Below are 20,663 nucleotides of genomic sequence, written 5' to 3'. Positions count from 1 at the left end.
CTTTTGGAATGGGCACACACTTGCCGAAACACACCCCGCCTGGCCTATGTGTTGAGGATGGTCCTTACCCTTAAGGACGGACGCTCATCAGACCTTAAACAAATGGATTCCCAGCACAAAAGCTGAGAAATGCTGTGGGCATTTGGGTAGCTGGCACTTTGGGACTATTATGAATGGACCAGTTAGGAACATTCTTTATACATATGCAGGTATATATGTAAGGTTTACATACATATATGTGTGTGTATATATATATATATGATTGATTGGAAACACTGATGCTGAAGCTGAAACTCCAATACTTTGGCCACATGATGTGAACAACTGACTCATTTGAAAAGACCCTGATGCTGGGAAATATTGAAAGTGGGAGGAGAACAGGATGACAGAGGTTGAGATGGTTGGATGGCATCATCAACTGGATGGTCGTGACTTTGAGTCAGCTCTGGGAGTTGGTGGTTGACTGGGAGGCCTGGCGTGCTACAGTCTGTGGGGTTGCGAAGAGCTGGACACGACTGAGTGACTGGACTCAACTGAACGGATGTATACATGAGTTAACCTATAGTTTTGCAGGCAGATTCTTCGTGGGACCCCCTGAGCTATGCAGCAGGACCTTATGTATTTTTGTATATAGCAGTTTGTATCGGCGAATCCCAAAGGCCTAATTTATCCCTTCCCCTTCAAACCAGTCAATCCCTAAGGAAATAAGTCCTGGATATTCGTTGGAAGGACTGATGTTGAAGCTGAAGCTTCAATACATTGGCCACATGATGCGAAGAGCCAGCTCACTGGAAAGATGCTGGGAAAGATAAAAGGCAGGAGGAGAAGGGAGTGACAGAGGATGAGATGGTTGGATGGCATCACCGACTTGACGCACATGAGTTTGAGCAAGCTCCAGGAGCTGGTGATGGACAGGGAAGCCTGGCGTTCTGCAGTGCACGGGGTCTCAAAGAGTTGGAGTGAATGAGTGACTTAACTGACTGACTGACTTAGTCTTACGACATGCACAAGGTCATTCTCTGCCTAAATCTGTTTCTCTAAGTAACCAAACACAGAGGCCCCAGACCCTCCCCCCGCCCCTAATAATCAAGTTGCCGCGACCCTTCTGACGCCCGTGCTGGTGTCAGATGCGGTATGAACAACCTGACTCGGCCTTTGGCATGCGGAGGGGGGCGGGGCTTGGGGCTTGTGCGTGACTCCAAGCCGCTGAGCGCTGTTCATTCGCGCGCGCATTTGTGCACCGCATCCCGGAACATCTCCGGAGCCGGCTCTGCTCAGGCGCCAAGGACGCCCGGGGAGTTAGCCCGCCCGCCCGCCCTTCCCAGCGGCCCAGACCGAAGCGGGTCCCGAGGTCAGTCCTGCGGCCGCCGCTCCGCGGGGTCTGAGCCAGCAGGGCGGGGGCTCTGCGCAGGGCGAGGGGCGCGGGAGGGCGCGGGAAGGGGTCCCCGCGGGGAGAGTGGGGGCGCCCCGGGAGGAGGTGCGGGCGCGGGGGCTGCTCCCTGGGAGCCCCGAGACCGCAGGGCGCGAGGCGGGGGCCCTGCAGGAATCCAAGTCTCCCCTAAGAGCAATCTAGTCACTGGGTTCCTTTGAGCCCTTGGGCAACTCCGGGCCCCAGGATTTCTGGGGCCACTGGAAGGAGCGAATCCTGGAGGGGACAGAGGAGTAGGTCCCTCCTCAAAGTGGGGTGTCTGGAGGGCGGAGTGGCGGGGACCCCCTCCAGGACAGGTGGAGGGAGGATGCTGGTTCTGGTCCCCAGGTTTTGGGGGCGGAAGGGGCAGACCCGGGGACTTTGGGATTTGATGGAGGAGGAGGAGGTACGGGGGCTGCTCGCAACCTGGGAAGCCAGCTGGGTGTCAGGGGTCAGGGAGCTAATGGGCCGAGTAGAACACGGGAAGTGATGCCGTGGGGATGTTGTGGGGAGTCTGGGGGGCACTTTGAGGGGTACGGAGCAGGGGGGACCCTCTGGACGTGTTTGCAGGTGCGCTGAGATGCATCAGAGGCTTGCAGATGAGAAGGGGGCGTGGGAAACAGCTTTTGCACCTCCGGTGGTTCTGTGCACCTGCGTGGCTGCGGGTGGGGGCTGGGAGCACGTTTGGGGCGCCCGGTTTTGAGGGGCAGCCCCTGGGGGAGGTGCCGGGGCGAGGCTGAGAATGGGCCTGGGTGTCCGCCAGAGGGAAGTTGTGTTGAGGAGGGTGAGGGGTCATTTCAGTCTGTGGGTCTGCCTTTGTGCCTGTCTGGAAGGTGTGTGTGTGTGTGTGTGTGTGTGTGTGTGTGTGTGTGTGTGTAGGACTGCCTGTGAAGAGTGTGTGTGTGTGTGTGTGTGTGTGTGTGTGTGTGTGTGTGTGTGTAGGACTGCCTGTGAGGAGTGTGCTCAGTTCTGAGAAGCAGGCCTGCCCACCTGAAGGGTGGGGGTTTCTGAATTTCCCTGGACTTGTCTGCAGGTGTGTTTGTGTCATGAAGCCCTGATTTCTGCAGTCTGCATCTGAAAATGTGTGTTCCTAACAATTTTGTGTGTGTGTAACTGGTCGGCTGTTCCGATTGCTACATGAGAGCACTCTCCCACGTTGGTCCTGCGTTTCATGCACTTCCCAGGTCTAAGCCAATCAGGCACTTAGGTGCTCGGCAAGAGCACTGACCATAATTGACTACGTGCTTTGTTCTCTTCCCAGGTCCAAAATCTCCAGTGACTGGGTGGTGGGCAAGACACAGGTCCAGGTGGGCCGTGCATCTTATGTAGCTCTCTGGTCTCAGCCACTCAGTTTGCTGCCTGTGCCAGAGGGCAAAGTCTCAGGTGTGCCATATGTCTCTTCAGGGTAGCTGACCCCAGGCTGTTATGACCCTGGCCTATGTGAACTACCCATGAACCCAGGAATTCCTCATTAGCAACTGTCAACAAGCTTAGAGCTTGTAGATGTTTCTGGGGCCAAGATACCTGCAGCCTATTTCCTTCTGCCTCTGGCAGTCAGTCATACACATTCCTCTCCCTCTACCTGGAGGAAAGGGTCTTAAACGCTAGCCGGCCTCGTCTCCTTTGGTATTTTCTAGCGGACAGTCTTCTCTTCTGTGAGTGTGCCATGGTTCACTCTGTGGCCTTAGAGCCTTCTCGCAGGAAAGGTCCTTTTTACAATTTCTGTCTCTAGTGTTACCAGAGTTTAGGTTTCTTTGTCAGCTTAGCTCTGTCAGATTGTCCTCAGGGCACTAAACCCAGATTCTAACCATAGTGTGTTTGATACGTCCCAGGCCTCTCTCCCAGGCCCCACGTAAGATGGTGGACAGGAGCATCTGAGCCACTTCTTGGCTAGTAATTACATTTACTGTCATAATATGTGTTTCTGTTCTCTTCCCCCCTGGTTCTGTTTCTTCCGCTACTGACACCTATGAGAGAGAGCTTCCTATTTTGTGCAAATTTCTCCTCCTTTATGACTCCCTCTCCAAGATGGGTCTCCATCTCTAAAAACATTTCCTCTCTCTATGTTTCTTATTTTGCCCTACCTCCTTTGTAAGAGACTGGCTTACCTTTCTCCGTTTCTAGGGTCCATCAACATCGTTTTCAAATTGTTTTCTGGTAGGTATTCCATGCACAGTTGATCCTTTAATGGATTTGTGTGGGAGAAAGTGGTTTGTGCCTCCTATTCCTCTAACATTATGAACCCCACTGTGACCCTGGAAATCCGTTTTATTAACTGAAATCTTGTTGTTGTTCAGTCACAAAGCCATGTCTGACTCTTTGTGATCAAGGACTCTCTGTCCCTCACCATCTCCTAGGGTCTTCCTGAGATCATGTCCTTTGAATGGGTGAAGCTATACAACCTTCTCCTCCTCTCTCACCCAAGTCTCCTCCTCATTTCATTGTTTCCTATGAATCAGGGTCTTTTCTAGTGAGTCAGTTCTTTGCTCAGGTGGTCAAATCTTGGGAGCCTCAGCTTCAACGTCAGTGACTCTAATGCACCAGAGTTGATTACCTTTATGTTTGACTGGCTTGATCTCCTTGCAATCCAGTGGACACTCACAAGTCATTTCCAGCAGATCAGTTTGGTGTTCTCGTATCTGTACATGTCTACTGGAAAGACCATAGATGTGACTCTATGCGCCTCCATTGGTCAAGTTATGTCTTCACTTTGTAACATGCTTTCTAAATTTGTGAGAGCTTTTCTTCCAGGGAGCAATCGTCTTCTAATTTTATAGCTGTCATCACCATCTGCAGTGAATTTAGAGCCACAGAAGAGGAAAACTGTCCCTGCTTTTGCCTTTTCCACTTCTATTTCCCATGAGTTGGTGGGACCAGATGGCATGATCTCACTTTTTTAAATACGGAAAATTCAAATGTACTGTTTACCCTATGTTTTCCTATCAACATTGATAATTATTGTTTTCTTGTAACGTGGTTTTCCCTCAGTGTTTAGGCTAAGAAATTATTTTCTAGGAGTATTCTTGATGATAGTTACTCACTATATATAATACTGCTGGTTTTACGTTTTGTGCTGGAGCATGTGTGCCATGTTTCTGTGACAACTGGGTGAAATGCTGACAAAATACACAGCCTATAAAATACCTCTGCATTAACATAATATATTGAGTCTGTTCTTGTTATCCAGTTACATTTTCTCTAATGTGGCAACTACGAAAATACAAAGGAGGGCAAGAAATGAGAGATATGATGTGGAGGGGGTGGCAGGAAGCTGAACCACTGTGGCATGAAGGGGGAGAAATTTGCATCATTGATTTGTATTGAAATATTTGGTACCAGAAGTTTAAAGTGATGAAGAAAAAATTACATACTGAATTATGGAGAAGTGACTTTGATGTATACAACATATAATTTCAATGTTCAGCTAGCCAGAAGAGCCTGATTATGATCTACGGACAGTGCACTGTGCATCTATTTTACCTATTAAGTGGGTAGCTGTTATCCCAAATCCAGCTAGTTGACCAGTGTGCATGTGGTTCAGACATGTTCCTATGTGACTTCAGACTTCATATTTAAAATTGCATCCAATGTGAGGATACCAACAGCTTTCTGAGAGCAATATCTTTAAGTAAATGAGAGTTGCAATTTTATGGGCTCAAGGTGTCCTCAGAAGTATGAACCCCATGTCTTATTACGTACGGAAAGAATTTTGGAAGATGAGCTAGATTAAGGGAGAGCCTTTCAGCAACAGGATCTGAATCATTCAGCCAGAAAGTTATTAAGTAATATTGGCCTTCCCAAAAAGTTCATTTAAGATCTTGGGGAGATATAGATAGATAGATATAGATATAGATATAGATAAAGGTATAGATATGTGTGTGTGTGTGTGTGTGTGTGTGTGTGTGTATGTGTGTATAGCTTTGTCTTGACAAAGCTAAATCTCTCCTAGTTTTGAACTGCGGCCTGAGTCTTAGCAGTTCCCCTTTTGCTGCTCTTAGGGACTGAACCAGCAGTGGCTTCTCTCAAACCTGCCACACCCCAGGCATGTTGGCAGACCCCACAGCGGAACACAGGAATGATTTGAAGGATTTTCGACTCATTGGCGAAGCAGTCAGCGAATTTCTCAGCTGGCGTGGTAAGTGGGTGATGATATGCCCAAAAAAGATAAGAATTAACTACGGGCCCAGGAGAAACATGGCCTAAGGACAAATTGGAGATTGTAGCCATAAAACCTCTTGTACTTTGTGAGTTACATAAAGGGATAGCCAGGTTTAATTATGTGGCTCAGTGGTAAAGAATCCACCTGTCAATGCAGGAGACGCAAATTTGATCCTTGGGTCGGGAAGATCTCCTGAAGAAGGAAATGGCAACCTACCCAGAAGTCTTGCCTGGAGAATTCCATGGACAGAGGAGTCTGGTGGGCTATATAGTCCATGGGGTCACAAAAGAGCTGGACACCCCTTAGTGACAAAACAGACAGCACACAGCTTCTGACAGGAGCCATCTTCTTAGCTCTGTGTCCCCTGGGGTTTTCTTAGTCTGACTCCTTAAAGCAGGGCGAGGGATGGGTTTTGAGCTTTTTTCCTCTGTGTTTGTATCATTGTGAACGGTTCTGGAACCTCAGTTCCTGCAGTTCATTGAAAGAGGATGGAAGATCTCTCAGTGATAAACGGCAGGAAGAGAGAGGAGCCCCTGAGTCAGTCAGGAAGGATGGATCACCACCCCATCCCTTAAATTTATGAATGGCCTCTGAAACATCCAATTCTGCGTGGATTGGGGTTTGAGGGACCACTTCTGATGCTATAGAAAGCAACTGGAGTAGCATTTATTCCATGAAGTTTGTGGAATTGTTGGGTCTCAGATGGCAGTGTTCCTATGAATGATACATTTATACTATTCCTCTGTTTCTGAAGTAGATCGTTTGTTTGGTTGTAGGTTTTTTCACTGTTTCCAGAAAGAATTTCATATATGCTGATAAAATGGAAATCAAGACAGTGAGAAAGATGGAAATATAAGAGTGAGAGATTTGGGGAAAGTTTGTATACAGAAATAAGTATATCAGTCTTCAGAATTAGCAAAGTCTGGCTTCCATTTTGGCCCTGAGCTTCCTGGCAGTCAAAGTGAAAAGGGAAAAACATATGAGTGCTTTAAAAGAGCTCATGATTCCCCCCTAAATAGAAAGCACTCCAGTTGATAAAATGAAGCTGAGATTTTCCTCTCACTGATGTCTGAAGGACGTTTCTCGAGGATCCTCTGAGTGTGGTGGGACTTTTACACAAAGGATGATTCTGAAAGAATAAGTCAGTTAGAGGAACTTCGCAGAGGTTGAAATCCAGAGCCACCTGAGGATGGTTTCGGTCTTGAAGAGTCGAGTTTGTGTCACTCTGCAGTCGAGCATCATTTCAAAGGTGTGCTTTCACTTACGAGTTTATTACGTGGTGGGTGTTTGGAGAGTGCTTGGTGACCTCCAAGTGATCTTCAGTTAGGAGTGCAGCTTATACACAGAATCTGAATCCTCAGATCGAAAGATGGCTTTTCTAGCTAGAGATCCCAGAGCAGACACTAAGGGAGCTCCCTTCAGGACCTTGACTCCACTTACCTGTGTCATATCAGTCATTTCCAGCCTTCTCTTAAAAAGTCATTTTTTAATGTACAAGACTGCGACCTAGGTCTGATATAAGTAGGCTAGTTGGGTGAGGTCGCTTTTGGAGTGTAGACATTTAAGAAATTCACTTCTTTTTTGAGAATACAGGTGATTATATACTCCCAAATTTTTAGGACAAATGGAAATTTCCATGGCCTTTCCTCTCCCTCCCCATCCCCACTCAGTAAACCATCCATATCCTTTAGAAATTAAAATGTTTTGTGTCTAAAAGAAAACCCCCCAAGAGTGTGTCAAGCCTGGAATGTTTTCAGATTGCATAGTCCTCTTTTGATGTTGTTGTTGTTTGTTTGTTTGTTTGTTTCTTCGTTCGGAAAAGAGCTCCAATGGGACTCTTTCAGAGCAGTAACCACTCTACAAAGCCAGCTGTTTGCTTTCATGAGATGAGAGTTAGAAAGGACCTTTTTGTGTTTGCCTTTTGCCCAAGGAGGTATCAGGCTAGCTAATCCACAAGGACAGTATATTTTTTAATCAAATGGCAGTAAAGAGAGGAACTGAAGTTGATTTTGCAGGTTAGAAGCCTTGCCTGAGGGATCTTTACCTTTTAGAAGGGCCAAGCTCAAAGCCACTTCTGCCCCTGCAAGGGGAAGGGGCAGTGGCTGTGACAGATATTCGAAAGGTTGTCCTGGGCAAGGATGGGGGCTCCTCACTCTAGGTAAAGATCTTCTCCCAGCCCCACCTTGGGTTCTGGCCCAGGACTTTGGCTGAATTCTTCCCCAGAGAAGCAAGAGGGCCGGGCAGTTGTGTAACCACCAAGACATCCCCACCCCAAGGCAGAAAAATCAGCCTGTCAGCACTGTTTTCTTTTCACACCCCTTGGTTTTCCCAGAGCCACAGTTAACTGAACATTTCCCCTAGAATAATCAAGAACTTATGTCTTTTCTGGGTGACAGAAATCTAAAAATGACAGGCATGAAGTCATGCAGTGGAAGCATGCTGAGCCCCTACAAAAGGTGTTGTCATTAAGGGCTTCCTTGGTGGCTCAGATAATAAAGAATCTGCGTGCAATCCTGGAGGCCCAGGTTTCTTTCCCTGGGTCGGGAAGAACCCCTGGGGAAGGAAATGGCAACCCACTCCAGTGCTTTTGCCTGGGAAATCCCATGGACAGAGGAGCCTGACGGGATACAGACCATGAGGTTGCAAAAGAGTTGGACCCGACTGAGCAACTTCACTGTCACTACTTATTATTTGATGTCCAGGCACATCGTCTGAGATCAAGGATGCTGACTTGCACCCGTGTTTTTTGTGTGAACCCGAGGGAATCCTCTCTGGGGATGCATGTTCATCTCTCCAGTGCCTGGGGCCCCTGCAGTCGTAACGGACCCCCTTCCCCTTACAGATGAATATTCATGTAGTCACCCCCTGTCCGCTGCTCAGTGCTTCTGCCTCTAACCTGCCTTCTGGCCAGCCCTTCTCACTGCCTGTCCTCCCTCACCAAAATTCTGCCTATTCCTGGGCATGTCTTGGCTAAAACTGTTCTCTTCCAAATTTTCCCTGCTGCCTGTTGAAATCCTGCCCTCCACCCTCATAACCCAGTTCCTCCCAGTAGATGCACCCCAAAAGGCAGCGTTTTTCAAACTCTAGTCACTCGTGGTCATTATTTTTGTCATTCCCAAGACCTGCTCGTACAATTATTGCCATAGTATATTTTTTTATCTGAAGCAGCAGCTCTTAAAAAAAAAATTGAATTCAATTTTGGACTTAAACTTGACTACCACACTGTAGGTAAAACAGTATTTTGTGCTGTGCATAAAAGATGCAAAATGGATAACTGCAGTCAAAACAAAAGCAAGGCTTCTAAATTCTCCATAAATACCATTGTGCTGGGGATGGTTCTGTCCTTGGTGTGGAGTTCCCTTGAGTGGTAGGTGTCAAGGCTGCCAGGACCACACTGAGACTCTTCCAGAAGGAATTAGAAGAGATGAAAGAGAATACTCTTCGTTCTGGGTGATTCATTGTTATTCAGTGCTTTGGCCATTGGGAGACTGTCTGGTTCCTTGGGGTACATGCTCTGTAGGTTTCCTGTCCAAGAGAAGGATTCCTGTTAATGCCCTGAGGGACTTTGGCTAAGTCTTTCTCAAAGTGCTTACTGAACTCTAACTTTGTAAAACAAGGTACTTGCAGTGATTCTGTTCATCCAGTGGGTCATCAACTAGCAGGTTGGCCACTCCAGGCCAGGGGCTGGGTCATGTTGGCCTCAGTCCACCAGAGGGCTTGACAAGTATCTCACATGTGAGCAAACCCACATTTGAGTAACCCAAGGAGCCTGATGTTTGAAGCTAGCACATGCTGTAGTGGTGGCCTAAGCATATAAAGTGTGAATGTGCCCATTCACGGGGAGGCCCTTGGCATGGCAGCCTGGGATGGTCACCTAGAACTCACTGGCCTGGAGACCTTGCAGGTCAGCCTGAGTCCCATCTACTTTCTGTTTTGTTTTTTCATGTGTTGGCTCTCATCCTAGGTAGAGCTCCACCATCCACAACAGCGGGCAGCCGGTCTCCCCCGGAAATGCCGGTCCTCACCTGCTCATCCTCCCAAACTCCCACGGCTGGGGTCACGGCCACCAACAGCACCATCTGCACGGTCACGGCCCAGCCACCACCACCACCGCCACCAGCAGCATGAGAAACCCGGTGAAAAAGCAGAGGCCAGTTTTACCGAAGGAGACTGCCCTGGCCATGCAACAGGTTGTGTGGAACTCATCAAGTAAGTTTCAAACGTCCTCCCAAAAGTGGCACATGCAGAAGATGCGGCGCCAGCAGCAGCAGTGGCAAAGCCAGGAGCAGCAGCCTCAGTCTTCCCAGTGGACAAGATACCAGAACAGACAGGCTGTGAAAGGTACAGAGCCTCCTCACTCTGCACTCCATGCCACCAGCTCCTTTTTTGCCACATGGACAGGAGAAAAATAGTCTTTGTATTATTTGTATAGTTCTCCTTGGTTGCCTGGACGCTGTATCCTGGAGGCTGGACACATTCCATTTGGCATTATTTTTAAAAATTACTTTGCAGCTTGCCTTTGTATTTTTTTTTTCTTTTTTTTTAATTTTATAAACACTACATACATATTTTCTTAGCACGGGGGGAAATGAATGTCTAGACACACAAAATCTCTTGTCTTGATTGACTTTATATTTCATTCTCTACCCTTTCTCAGAGGTATTGTTAACCATAAGATCTTTTTCTAATCCATGTATGTGTACATATATTTGTGTGTGTGTGTGTGTGTGTGTGTGTGTGTATATCTATCTGTCTTCATAAAAGTATTATTTACTTTTCTATTTTTGAAAACATAAAAATGGTACCTTCCTTGCCTTTTTCTCCCCCCACCCATCAGCATGTTTTGGAGGTCCATCCATGTCAATGCATGTGGCTCTCCTTTTTTCTTTTGGACTGCTGGGTAACATTCTACAGTTTATCTAGTAAAGTATTCGCCTACAGATAGACATTTAGGTTACCTCCAGTTTTTACCTGTTGTAATCAGTGCTACAATGAATGCCTTTGTATAACTTTCCTTGTGCATGCCCGTGAACCCCTTGACATTTTTTTTTGAAAGAGTACAGTATGAGAAGTGCATAGTAAAGGATACCTTAATAACTAGGGATTAGTCCCCCCAGTGCAAGAAGAGGAACCATTGCTGAAGAGCAGAATGACAGCTCCCAGCATGAGGCTCCCTCTGGGCTGATGCAAAGCAGAACAAAGTGCTGATCTGATGGGTACTGGTTTGTCCATCTCTCATGAGACCTGGTACAGGTCTTGTTTCATGGGAAAACCTGCATTGAGATCCTTCATTATTGTGCTCCTTGATCAAAACTCTTACATAACTGAGTGCACTGTGGTGAGTAGAACTCTTAAGAGTTACAGCAGGTTGCGAAATGAAAGAATAGGCATATCTTGAACTGGCCCCCAGTGAAACTCTTCAAAGACTGGGATGGAGGAAGACCAAAAGATTGGACACAGAGTATGGGAGTACAGCCGGATTCATCCTGCTGTCTGAAGAGTTGCTAGGGCAGAACCGAGTCTGGGATCTTACAGGTTGGGATGGCCTGTTCCAGGCTCCTGACTTCATAGCCCTAAGTATAATGAGCCTTCAAGAGGAACTTGGGAGCTGGCAAGAAGGAGCTCATTGATGGTATGGTTCCTAATTCCCAGATTGTCTTGTTAAAGATAAACGAAACTGGCCGCTAGTTGAAGTACTTAGGATAGATCTTAATCTGCTATTTACTATTGCAGTAGGATAAAAATGTCCAGCATAAAGTGAAGTCAACTCCAATGTGTACACAGGGGACTGGGGTTTTAAAGGGCAAATTTGAGAATAGGGAGGGGGAATCATGGGAACTCTATAGAGTCAGAAAACGACAATTTTACAGAAGGTGGGGAGGGGGTGTTGGTCCATGTGAAATGTCTGGGTTTGCTAACTCTGATACTTCTTAAAGGTAGGCCTCTGCCCTCCATAGAGACTGGGCATGGGGCCCTATCATTATGTGTTGACTGGAGCAAATAGGCAATTCTATTGGCAGCCTTGAGTTTTCTTAGGCGGGGACTTTAAAGGGGTGGGGGTCATCCTAGGGATGCAGCCTTGAGCTGTTGGAAACTGTGTAAGTCCTTAAAGACCCAGGTGGAGGCCTTGCTGAGAAAGGGCTCCATGGAGCCTTGCTCAAGTATGGCCAATGGGAGAATCTTTGTCCCTTGAAAGCAGAGAAACTCGAACAGTGTGGATTGGGTCCTGCTCCCACCACAGCTTCCAGGTGGGACAGCCCTGCCCAGGCAGTGGGGTGACCAAGAGCCTTTGCTTTTCCAGCTGTCCAGCAGAAAGAGATCAGACGGAACCCAACCACCTCCACCGTCACCCTGGTGACCAGCACCTAGTCATCGCCCCTGGTCACCAGCTCAGTGTCCACGAGCACCCTTGCATCTTCGGTCAGGCCTGCGCATCGCCACCGCTTCAGCTGATGTCGCCGCAGACCTTGCCAAGTACACGAGCAAAGTGAGTGCCGTGGCTGGATAGGAGAGGACCAGCCTTGGATCTTTCCAGGAATTAAACGGGACCAGGAAGTGGTGGATGTATTTTATTGAAGTATAGGTGATGTACTATGTTGTATCAATTTCTACTGTATAAGAAAACGATTCAGTTATATACACGTATACATCTTCATATTCCTTTCCATCATGGTTTATCACGGGATATTGTTTGTAGTTCCCTGTGCTATACAGGAGGACCTTGTTGTTTATTCTATGTATAATAGTTTGCATCTGCTAATCCCAGATTCCCAGTGTGTCCCATCTACCACTCCAGCCCTCCTCTCTACTTCTCTCTTAACTTGCCAAATGCTTTTATGCTCATGTTGAATTTGGGCAAGTAAAGCTTGCAGATCTCCTTGCTGTCAGATGAGAGTGCTCTGGAGTGATGTTCAGGTTCACGTCTGTAGAACCCAGGGAGTGAAAATCACCACCAGAATTGCAGCTCTCTGGGGAGTCCCTTCTGCACTCTGCTGGGGCCTAGAACAGTAATTGACACATACTTGTAGAATGAAAGCAGGTTGCTGTCTAACTTCTCATTGGGCTTCTTATCAGTAACATTTTTTTTTAATACGTACAGTTTTTAAAGGCTTTATTGAATTTGTTGTAATATAGTTTTATTTTCCTTCTTTTAAAATGTTTTGGTTTTTTGACTACGAGGCATGTGGAATCTTTCTCCCTGACTAGGGAATCAAACCCATACCCCCATATTGGAAGGAAAAGTCTCAACCACTGGGCTTCCAGGGACATCATCACACCCATTTTTATAAATGAGTGCACTGAGATCTGGCCAGGTCACACGGCTTGTCCAGGGTCACGTAATCCATGAATGTCTAATTGGCATTTGAATGGTAGCAGCCAGGATCTAGAATATCCTCGTGACCTGGCTTTGAGCTTACTTGTGAATTCACACCAGGCCTGTTGACCACAGCTGTCCTGTGTCCACAAACTGATTGTTCTTACATGTGGCTTTTTAAAGCAACCCCGCTTAAGAGTCATTGTGGCTAAAGAGATAAAATCCAAGCCTTGGGGTTACGTCTTTTATTTAGTATTTCTCTTCCCCCATTTTGAATAAAACAAGAATTTTTATCGAGTTGCTGAGTTTCAGAACAGGAAGGGTTCAACTCGTAGGTATGGTTGCATTCTCAAGGTTTTTATCTTACCTGTTCATCACCTTGAACTAGGATTGGCTTCATATTTTTATTGATAGTGACTTAACAGAAGTAAAATTAAGTCTAAACTCACCAGATCCTGTTCTTCAAGGCTTGAAGCCCAAGTCCATCATCATTCTGTTAAAAACAGTGATTAGCATGAAAGTGTTAAAGAATTAATGCATGCTTCCCTGGTGGCTTGTCAGTAAGAATCCTCCAGCCAATGTAGGAGACATGAGTTCCATCCCAGATTGGGGAAGATCCCACATGCCCTGGAGCAACTAAACCCGTGCACCACAACTCCTGAGCTTGTGCTCTAGAGCCTGGGAACTGCAACTACTGAAACCTGTGACTAGAGCCCATGCTCTACAACAAGGGAAGCCACCACATTGAGAAGCCTGGGATCTGCAACTAGAGAGTATCCCTCATTCACTGTAACTAGATGAAAACTTGTGAAGCAACAAAGACCCAGCACAGCCAAAAATAAATGCATAAATAAAATTATATTAACAAAGGAATTAATGATACCACTTGGAGCCTATCTCCCTAACAAGAGCTGTTGTAGAATTACAAGGGAACTGAAAGAGGGTAATTTTTAAAATTAACTGATTTCAGATGTTTGGTATTGCCCAAATGGCTTAAAAAGAAAAAAAAAAAAAAAAAAAAACTTATCTATCTGGCTGTTCCAGATGTGCAAATTCTTAGTTCACATGTGGGATCTAGTTCTCTGACCAGGAATCAAACCCAGCCCTCTGCATTGGAGGTGCCGATTCTTAGCCCAATGGACCACCAGGGAAGTCCCTCCAGATGGCTTCTTGTTTGCTTGCCATTGGTTGGACTTCTTGTATCGCCCTTCATCGATTTGGTCCAAGTCATCTATTTAGAGATGAGAAAACTGAGGCTGCCACGTAACTCTGGCTAGCGTTCACACCAAGCCAGTGTTCTCCAGTCCTGTAGCCATTTTTATTCCATCTCTTATAGTTCTCCCCTTTACTTGTGGAACAAAATTGAGGAATGAACTTTCTGATAGGCATTGTCATTGCAGTTAAGAAAATGAATACAGCGACACAGTTTTGGAGCTGGTGAACTTGCTCATGTCTGAGGTGACCCAGAGTTGTAGACCCAGATTTCTCTGTTTCGGCAGAAGGGCTGTTCTTATTAATGTTGAGTTCCTTGCTATATTTGGAAGTGAGAATGAAGGTCAGACCACAGACTGATGATTTCTTTGAAATGAAATGTAACTATGGCATTAGTAAAGTATTGACTTTCATCCACTTTCTAAAGTTTTCTCATAGAGCAACTTTGTTTGTATATTTTAAATGGACGTGAGTAGGGAGGCCCCTGCAGTATGACTGACCATAAAGCCCAAAGTGTTTTTGCTGGCAGCCTCCCCCTGTGGTCTCTGCAACAAGGGGGAGAACCAATATTTCAACAGATACTTTATTCATTATCCGCCTATTTTGGGGGTGAATTGGAGGTTACTCTTTTGGGGTTGGTAGCATCTTTATGATTACATGTTCACGAGAATTCCTTCTTTTGTGAAAATAAGAAAACAGGTATTTCTTGTTTTATTTTTTATTTTTATTTTCTCCAGATGTTCAAGCTGGTTTTATTTTTTTTATTTTTTTTTACTTTACGATATTGTAGTAGTTTTATGAACTCCTCACCAGGTACTGAACGACAGTCGCCAGTTTTCTCATTTGATCCTTGTACACACCCTACAAGGGGGCATGTTTTTATCCTTGTTTTATGCATGGGACTCAGAGAGAGTTGTGGAGGATAAGATATAATTGCAGGAACAAATCTCAGGCATCAGGTACAAGGGTGCTCTTTGTCCTATTTTCTTGCTGAATTGGAGCAAACTGCATAGCACAGGGGTGTCTTGGCAGTGACTGGGCCAGATCTGAGACCTGGTTTGGTCTCCTGTCCCCTCCTGTCCCTGCTGTGATGTGGGAGGGCTCAGCAGGTATGTGCCCACTTAGGTCACCACAGAGCATTGACGAGAGTTCCCTGTGCTGAACAGTAGGTTCTCATGAGTTATCTATTGTATACAATGTAGTGTATATGTACACTATGTATGTATGTCAGTCCCAGTGTCCCAGTTTGAATCTCCCCACTCCCCCATCCCCTCCTTTGGTAGCAATAAGTTGGTTTGCTACATCTGTGACTCTGTTTCTGCTTTCCCAGTAAGTTCATCTCTGCCATCTTTTCAGATTCCACATGTAAGCAATGTTGGACAATATTTTTCTCTTTCTGTCTTATTTCACTCTGTTTGACAGTTTCTAGGTTCACCTACATCTCTGCACATGGCACTGTTTCATGGCTTTCTAATGGGTGAGAAGTCCTCCGTTGTATATATGTACATCTTCGATATCCATTCCTCTGTCAATAGATATTTTAGGTTTTGTCTATGTCTGGCTATTGTAAATATTGCTACAGTGAACACTGGGGTGCATGCATCCCTTTGAATTATGTTTTTCTCCAGATACATGCCTAGGAGTAGGATTGCTGGGTGACATGGTAGCTCTATTTTTAGTTTTTTAAGGAACATCCTTAGAGTTCTTCTTAGTGGCTGTACCAATTTACATTCCCATCAACAGTGTAGGAGGGTTCCATTTTCTCCACACTGTTTCCAGCATTGGTGGTTTGAGATTATTTGATGATGGCCATCTGACTGAGGTGAGGTTGACACCTCATGTAGTTTTGATTTGCATTTCTCTAACAATTAGTGATGTTGAGCATCTTTTCATGTGTTTGTTGGCCATCTGTAAGTTTTCCTTGCAGAAAGGTCAATTTAGAACCCCCCTATTTTTGGTTGGAATATTTGTTTGTTTTTGCTTATTTGTTTTTATATATTGAGCCACACAAGCTTAATTCCTTTTGGAGGTTAATTCCTTGATGATTGCTTCATTTTCAAATTTTTATCCCAAGGGGAAGGTTGCCTTTTTGGGTTTTTTTTTTTAATGTTTCATTCGCTGTGTACAGATACATTTTAGATATATGTAAGCTAGAAAAAGTCTCAAGGAAGTTCATAACCCGAATTGTTTCTCTTTTTGTCTTTCAGATGATAGATGCAATAATAGGCATGATGATGGAAATATATAATAATCTAACTATTGGAGGTGCAGAATCTTAGCCAATGGACCACCAGGGATGTCCCCCCAGAGGGCTTCTTATTTGCTTGCCATTGGTTGGACTTCTTGTATCACCCTTCATCGATTTGGTCCAAGTCATCTATTTACAGATGAGAAAACTGAGGCTGCCACGTAACTCTGGCTAGCGTTCACACCAAGCCAGTGTTCTCCAGTCCTGTAGCCATTTTTATTCCATCTCTTATAGTTCTCCCCTTTACTTGTGGAACAAAATTGAGGAATGAACTTTCTGATAGGCATTGTCATTGCAGTTAAGAAAATGAATACAGCGACACAGTTTTGGAGCTGGTGAACTTGCTCATGTCTGAGGTGACCCAGAGTTGTAGACCCAGATTTCTCTGTTTCGGCAGAAGGGCTGTTCTTATTAATGTTGAGTTCCTTGCTATATTTGGAAGTGAGAATGAAGGTCAGACCACAGACTGATGATTTCTTTGAAATGAAATGTAACTATGGCATTAGTAAAGTATTGACTTTCATCCACTTTCTAAAGTTTTCTCATAGAGCAACTTTGTTTGTATATTTTAAATGGACGTGTGTAGGGAGGCCCCTGCAGTATGACTGACCATAAAGCCCAAAGTGTTTTTGCTGGCAGCCTCCCCCTGTGGTCTCTGCAACAAGGGGGAGAACCAATATTTCAACAGATACTTTATTCATTATCCGCCTATTTTGGGGGTGAATTGGAGGTTACTCTTTTGGGGTTGGTAGCATCTTTATGATTATATGTTCATGAGAATTCATTCTTTTGTGAAAATAAGAAAACAGGTATTTCTTTATGAACTCCTCAGCAGGTACTGAACGACAGTCGCCACTTTTTCTCATTTGATCCTTGTACACACCCTACAAGGGGGCATGTTTTTATCCTTGTTTTATGCATGGGACTCAGAGAGAGTTGTGGAGGATAAGATATATTCGCAGGAACAAATCTCGGGCATCGGGTACAAGGGTGCTCTTTGTCCTATTTTCTTGCTGAATTGGAGCAAACTGCATAGCACAGGGGTGTCTTGGTAGTGACTGGGCCAGATCTGAGATGTGGTTTGGTCTCCTGTCCCCTCCTGTCCCTTCTGTGATGTGGGAGGGCTCAAGCAGGTATGTGCCCACTTAGGTCACCACAGAGCATTGATGAGAGTTCCCTGTGCTGAACAGTAGGTTCTCATGAGTTATCTATTGTATGCAATGTAGTGTAGATGTTCACTGTGTACATATGTCAGTCCCAGTGTCCCAGTTTGTATCTCCCCACTCCCCCATCCCCTCCTTTGGCAGCCGTAAATTGGTTTACTACATCTGTGACTCTGTTTCTGCTTTCCCAGTAAGTTCATCTCTGCCATCTTTTCAGATTCCACATGTAAGCAATGTTGGACAATATTTTTCTCTTTCTGTCTTATTTCACTCTGTTTGATAGTTTCTAGGTTCACCTGCATCTCTGCAAATGGCACTATTTCATGCCTTTTTAATGGGGGAGAAGTCCTCTGTTGTATATATGTACATCTTCGGTATCCATTCCTCTGTCAATAGATATTTTAGGTTTTGTCTATGTCTGGCTATTGTAAATATTGCTACAGTGAACACTGGGGTGCATGCATCCCTTTGAATTATGTTTTTCTCCAGATACATGCCTAGGAGTAGGATTGCTGGGTGACATGGTAGCTCTATTTTTAGTTTTTTAGAGTTCTTCTTAGTGGCTGTACCAAATTACATTCCCATCAACAGTGTAGGAGGGTTCCATTTTCTCCACACTGTTTCCAGCGTTGGTGGTTTGAGATTATTTGATGATGGCCATCTGACTGGGGTGAGGTTGATATCTCATGTAGTTTTTATTTGCATTTCTCTAACAATTAGTGATGTTGAGCATCTTTTCATGTGTTTGTTGGCCATCTGTATGTTTTCCCTGCAGAAATGTCAATTTAGATCCCCCATCAATTTTGATTGGAAGATTTGTTCGTTTTTGTTTATTTGTTTTTATATATTGAGCCGCAGAAGCTTAATTCCTTTTGGAGGTTAATTCCTTTTTAAAGATTAATTGCTTGACAGTTGCTTCATTTTCAAATTTTTATCCCAAGGGGAAGGTTGCCTTTTTGTGTTTTTCAATGTTTCATAGCTGTGTACAGATACATTTTAGATATATGTAAGCTAGAAAAAGTCTCAAGGAAGTTCATAACCCGAATTGTTTCTCTTTTTTTCTTTCAGATGATAGATGTAATAAAAGGCATGATGATGGAAATACATAATAATCTAACCATTCTAAGAACACTACTGGAAGCACCATAGCTCAGGTAAGAGATGACACATGTCATTCTTGTTTTTTGTGTGGCTGGTATATGTTTCATGTATTTAAGTTTTTAAGAATTGGAGTAAATTGCTTTACAATGTTGTGTTAGTTTCCCCTGAATAACAGTGTGAACCAGCTCTACGTAAACATGTGTCTCCTCTTTCTTGAACCTCCTTCCCAATCTTCATTCCCTGCTTTCTCAAGTTTTTTTTTTTTTTTTTTTTCTTTTTTTCTGGGCTGCTGTGGAGGAACCCTGAAGAAATTCTCTAGAAACCCCTCTCAGGTTCTGGCTCCAGTCACCAGGCTCAGTGTGCCTTGGTGGTGGTGTTGAGGGTATTTCTTAACTTGGCCAGGAAGCTGGTGCTGTGGAGACACGCCCTGCTCTGTGTGATCACCTCACTTCTAATCAAACAGCTGAAGCCACAGCAGGACCTGTTGACCCACGGGTGAAACCAGAAACCAGTTATTTTGGTCCCATGTCAAATTGGCTCCTCTGTCGTCTCCTGAAGTTGGGACTTCTTTATTCCAGTGATCTTGGTGTTCGAGAGGTAGTATCCCAAGATTTCTCCATTTAGGTGATTACTTAGAGAATAGAGTGGTTAACACATTGAAATGTCCAATTACGAAGTGACCACTTATTTTTTTAAAGCCTCCTTGAATTTTCTTCCTGGGATAATGTCAGTGCAAGCCAGCTGCAAACGTGTCTCTAGGGGAAATGACAAATAGCAGGACTTGTTGAGATCATTGAAAAGTCGTGATGGAGAAGTGAGGGGAACCCCGAGTGGAGCCATTGATGTGAGAGGACAGTCAGAGTGAGGCTGGCACCCAGAAAAAGAGGGGGACTACTCCAGGAAGATGCCTGATGGGCCTTAAACAGGGAACCGTGTGCTTCAGCTGTTTTTTCCTTTTTGGCCACCCTGAGCGGCATATAGGATCCTAGTGCTCTGACCAGGGATTGAACCTGTGTCCTCTGCATTGGGAGCATGGAGTCTTAACCCCTGGACTTCCAGGGAAGTCCCAAGAGCGCTGTGTGCATGTAAAGATTTCAAGGAGTCCTGAGGGTAATCCGTGAATCTCTCTAGGGATTTTTGCTATGTGACCATCTTCATGATTACACTGGGATGTCAAACACAAAGTCCAAATGCTGGTTTTTGAAAAACCTCCTCTCCCTCACCCTGACCTGTCCCCCTGCTTCATTCTTTTTTGTTCATTAAATTGATGTGCAGTTACCAGAAAACTTGTGTCTTGATAGGTGTCAGAACAGTCCAGATTTTAACGAGGTAAAATGCAGCCCTCTTCCACAATTAGATACATCATTTCTGCAGTGATACACTACAGTTGTTCCCACTGTGTTTGATAAATCACGATTTCTCAGCCTTGAAGTTACTGCCATTGGCGCCAGATGTTTTGCTGTGGTGAGGGCTGTCCTGTCCGTCTGGGAGGTTGAGCAGAATTCCCACTCTCTACCCTCTGGACGCCAGAAGCAACCCAGAATGCCTTCAGGCACTGCAGTGTCGTAAACAGAGGAAGTGGGCAAAAGTCATCCCAGTTTATAACCGCGGTGATGTTTAAACACTGTCAGTGGCCTTCTGTCAGTTCAGTTTGGATGTATATTTTCTTCTCTCCAAATGAATTTGGCCCCAAATATACTCCTCCTCCCCTTCACCCCAAATTCCTTATGGTTTCCAGAATGCTTAGGCTTTGGGATTTCAGGTGAATGATTATGGCCCTCACCCAAAACTTCACATCAGTGATGAAATTAAGCTGCTTTTTGGATGTTTCAGTTTTATTTTTTTTTAGGCCAAACTCCTGCTCAAAGCTTTAACATATGGTACGGCAGAAAGTGAAAAGGAACTAAAGAGCCTCCTGACGAAAGTGAAAGAGAAGAGTGAAAAAGGTGACTTGAGGCTCAACATTCAGAAAACCAAAATCACGCCATCCGGGCCCGTCTCTTGATGGCAAATGGATGGGGAGAGTGGAAACAGTGGCTAACTTTCTTTTTCTGGGC

At 45.0% G+C, this 20,663-nt stretch overlaps 1 long non-coding RNA gene across 1 annotated transcript; it reads left to right on the top strand.

The window, feature by feature from the left end:
- Nucleotides 1-1,272: 1,272 nt before the first annotated feature.
- On the top strand, nucleotides 1,273-19,892 carry LOC145537811 (uncharacterized). Its single transcript, XR_014076433.1, has 6 exons — nucleotides 1,273-1,351; nucleotides 5,407-5,543; nucleotides 9,536-9,908; nucleotides 11,869-12,054; nucleotides 18,574-18,659; nucleotides 18,904-19,892. It is a non-coding gene; the product is annotated as an uncharacterized LOC145537811 (long non-coding RNA).
- The last annotated feature ends 771 nt before the right edge of the window (nucleotides 19,893-20,663 follow it).

Source organism: Giraffa tippelskirchi, chromosome Y (genome assembly GCF_054371585.1).
Source record: "Giraffa tippelskirchi isolate mGirTip1 chromosome Y, T2T-mGirTip1v1.2.pri, whole genome shotgun sequence".
NCBI lineage: Eukaryota > Metazoa > Chordata > Mammalia > Artiodactyla > Giraffidae > Giraffa > Giraffa tippelskirchi.
The sequence above is the reverse complement of the archived record's forward strand: the minus strand, read 5'-3'. Positions and strand labels throughout refer to the sequence as shown.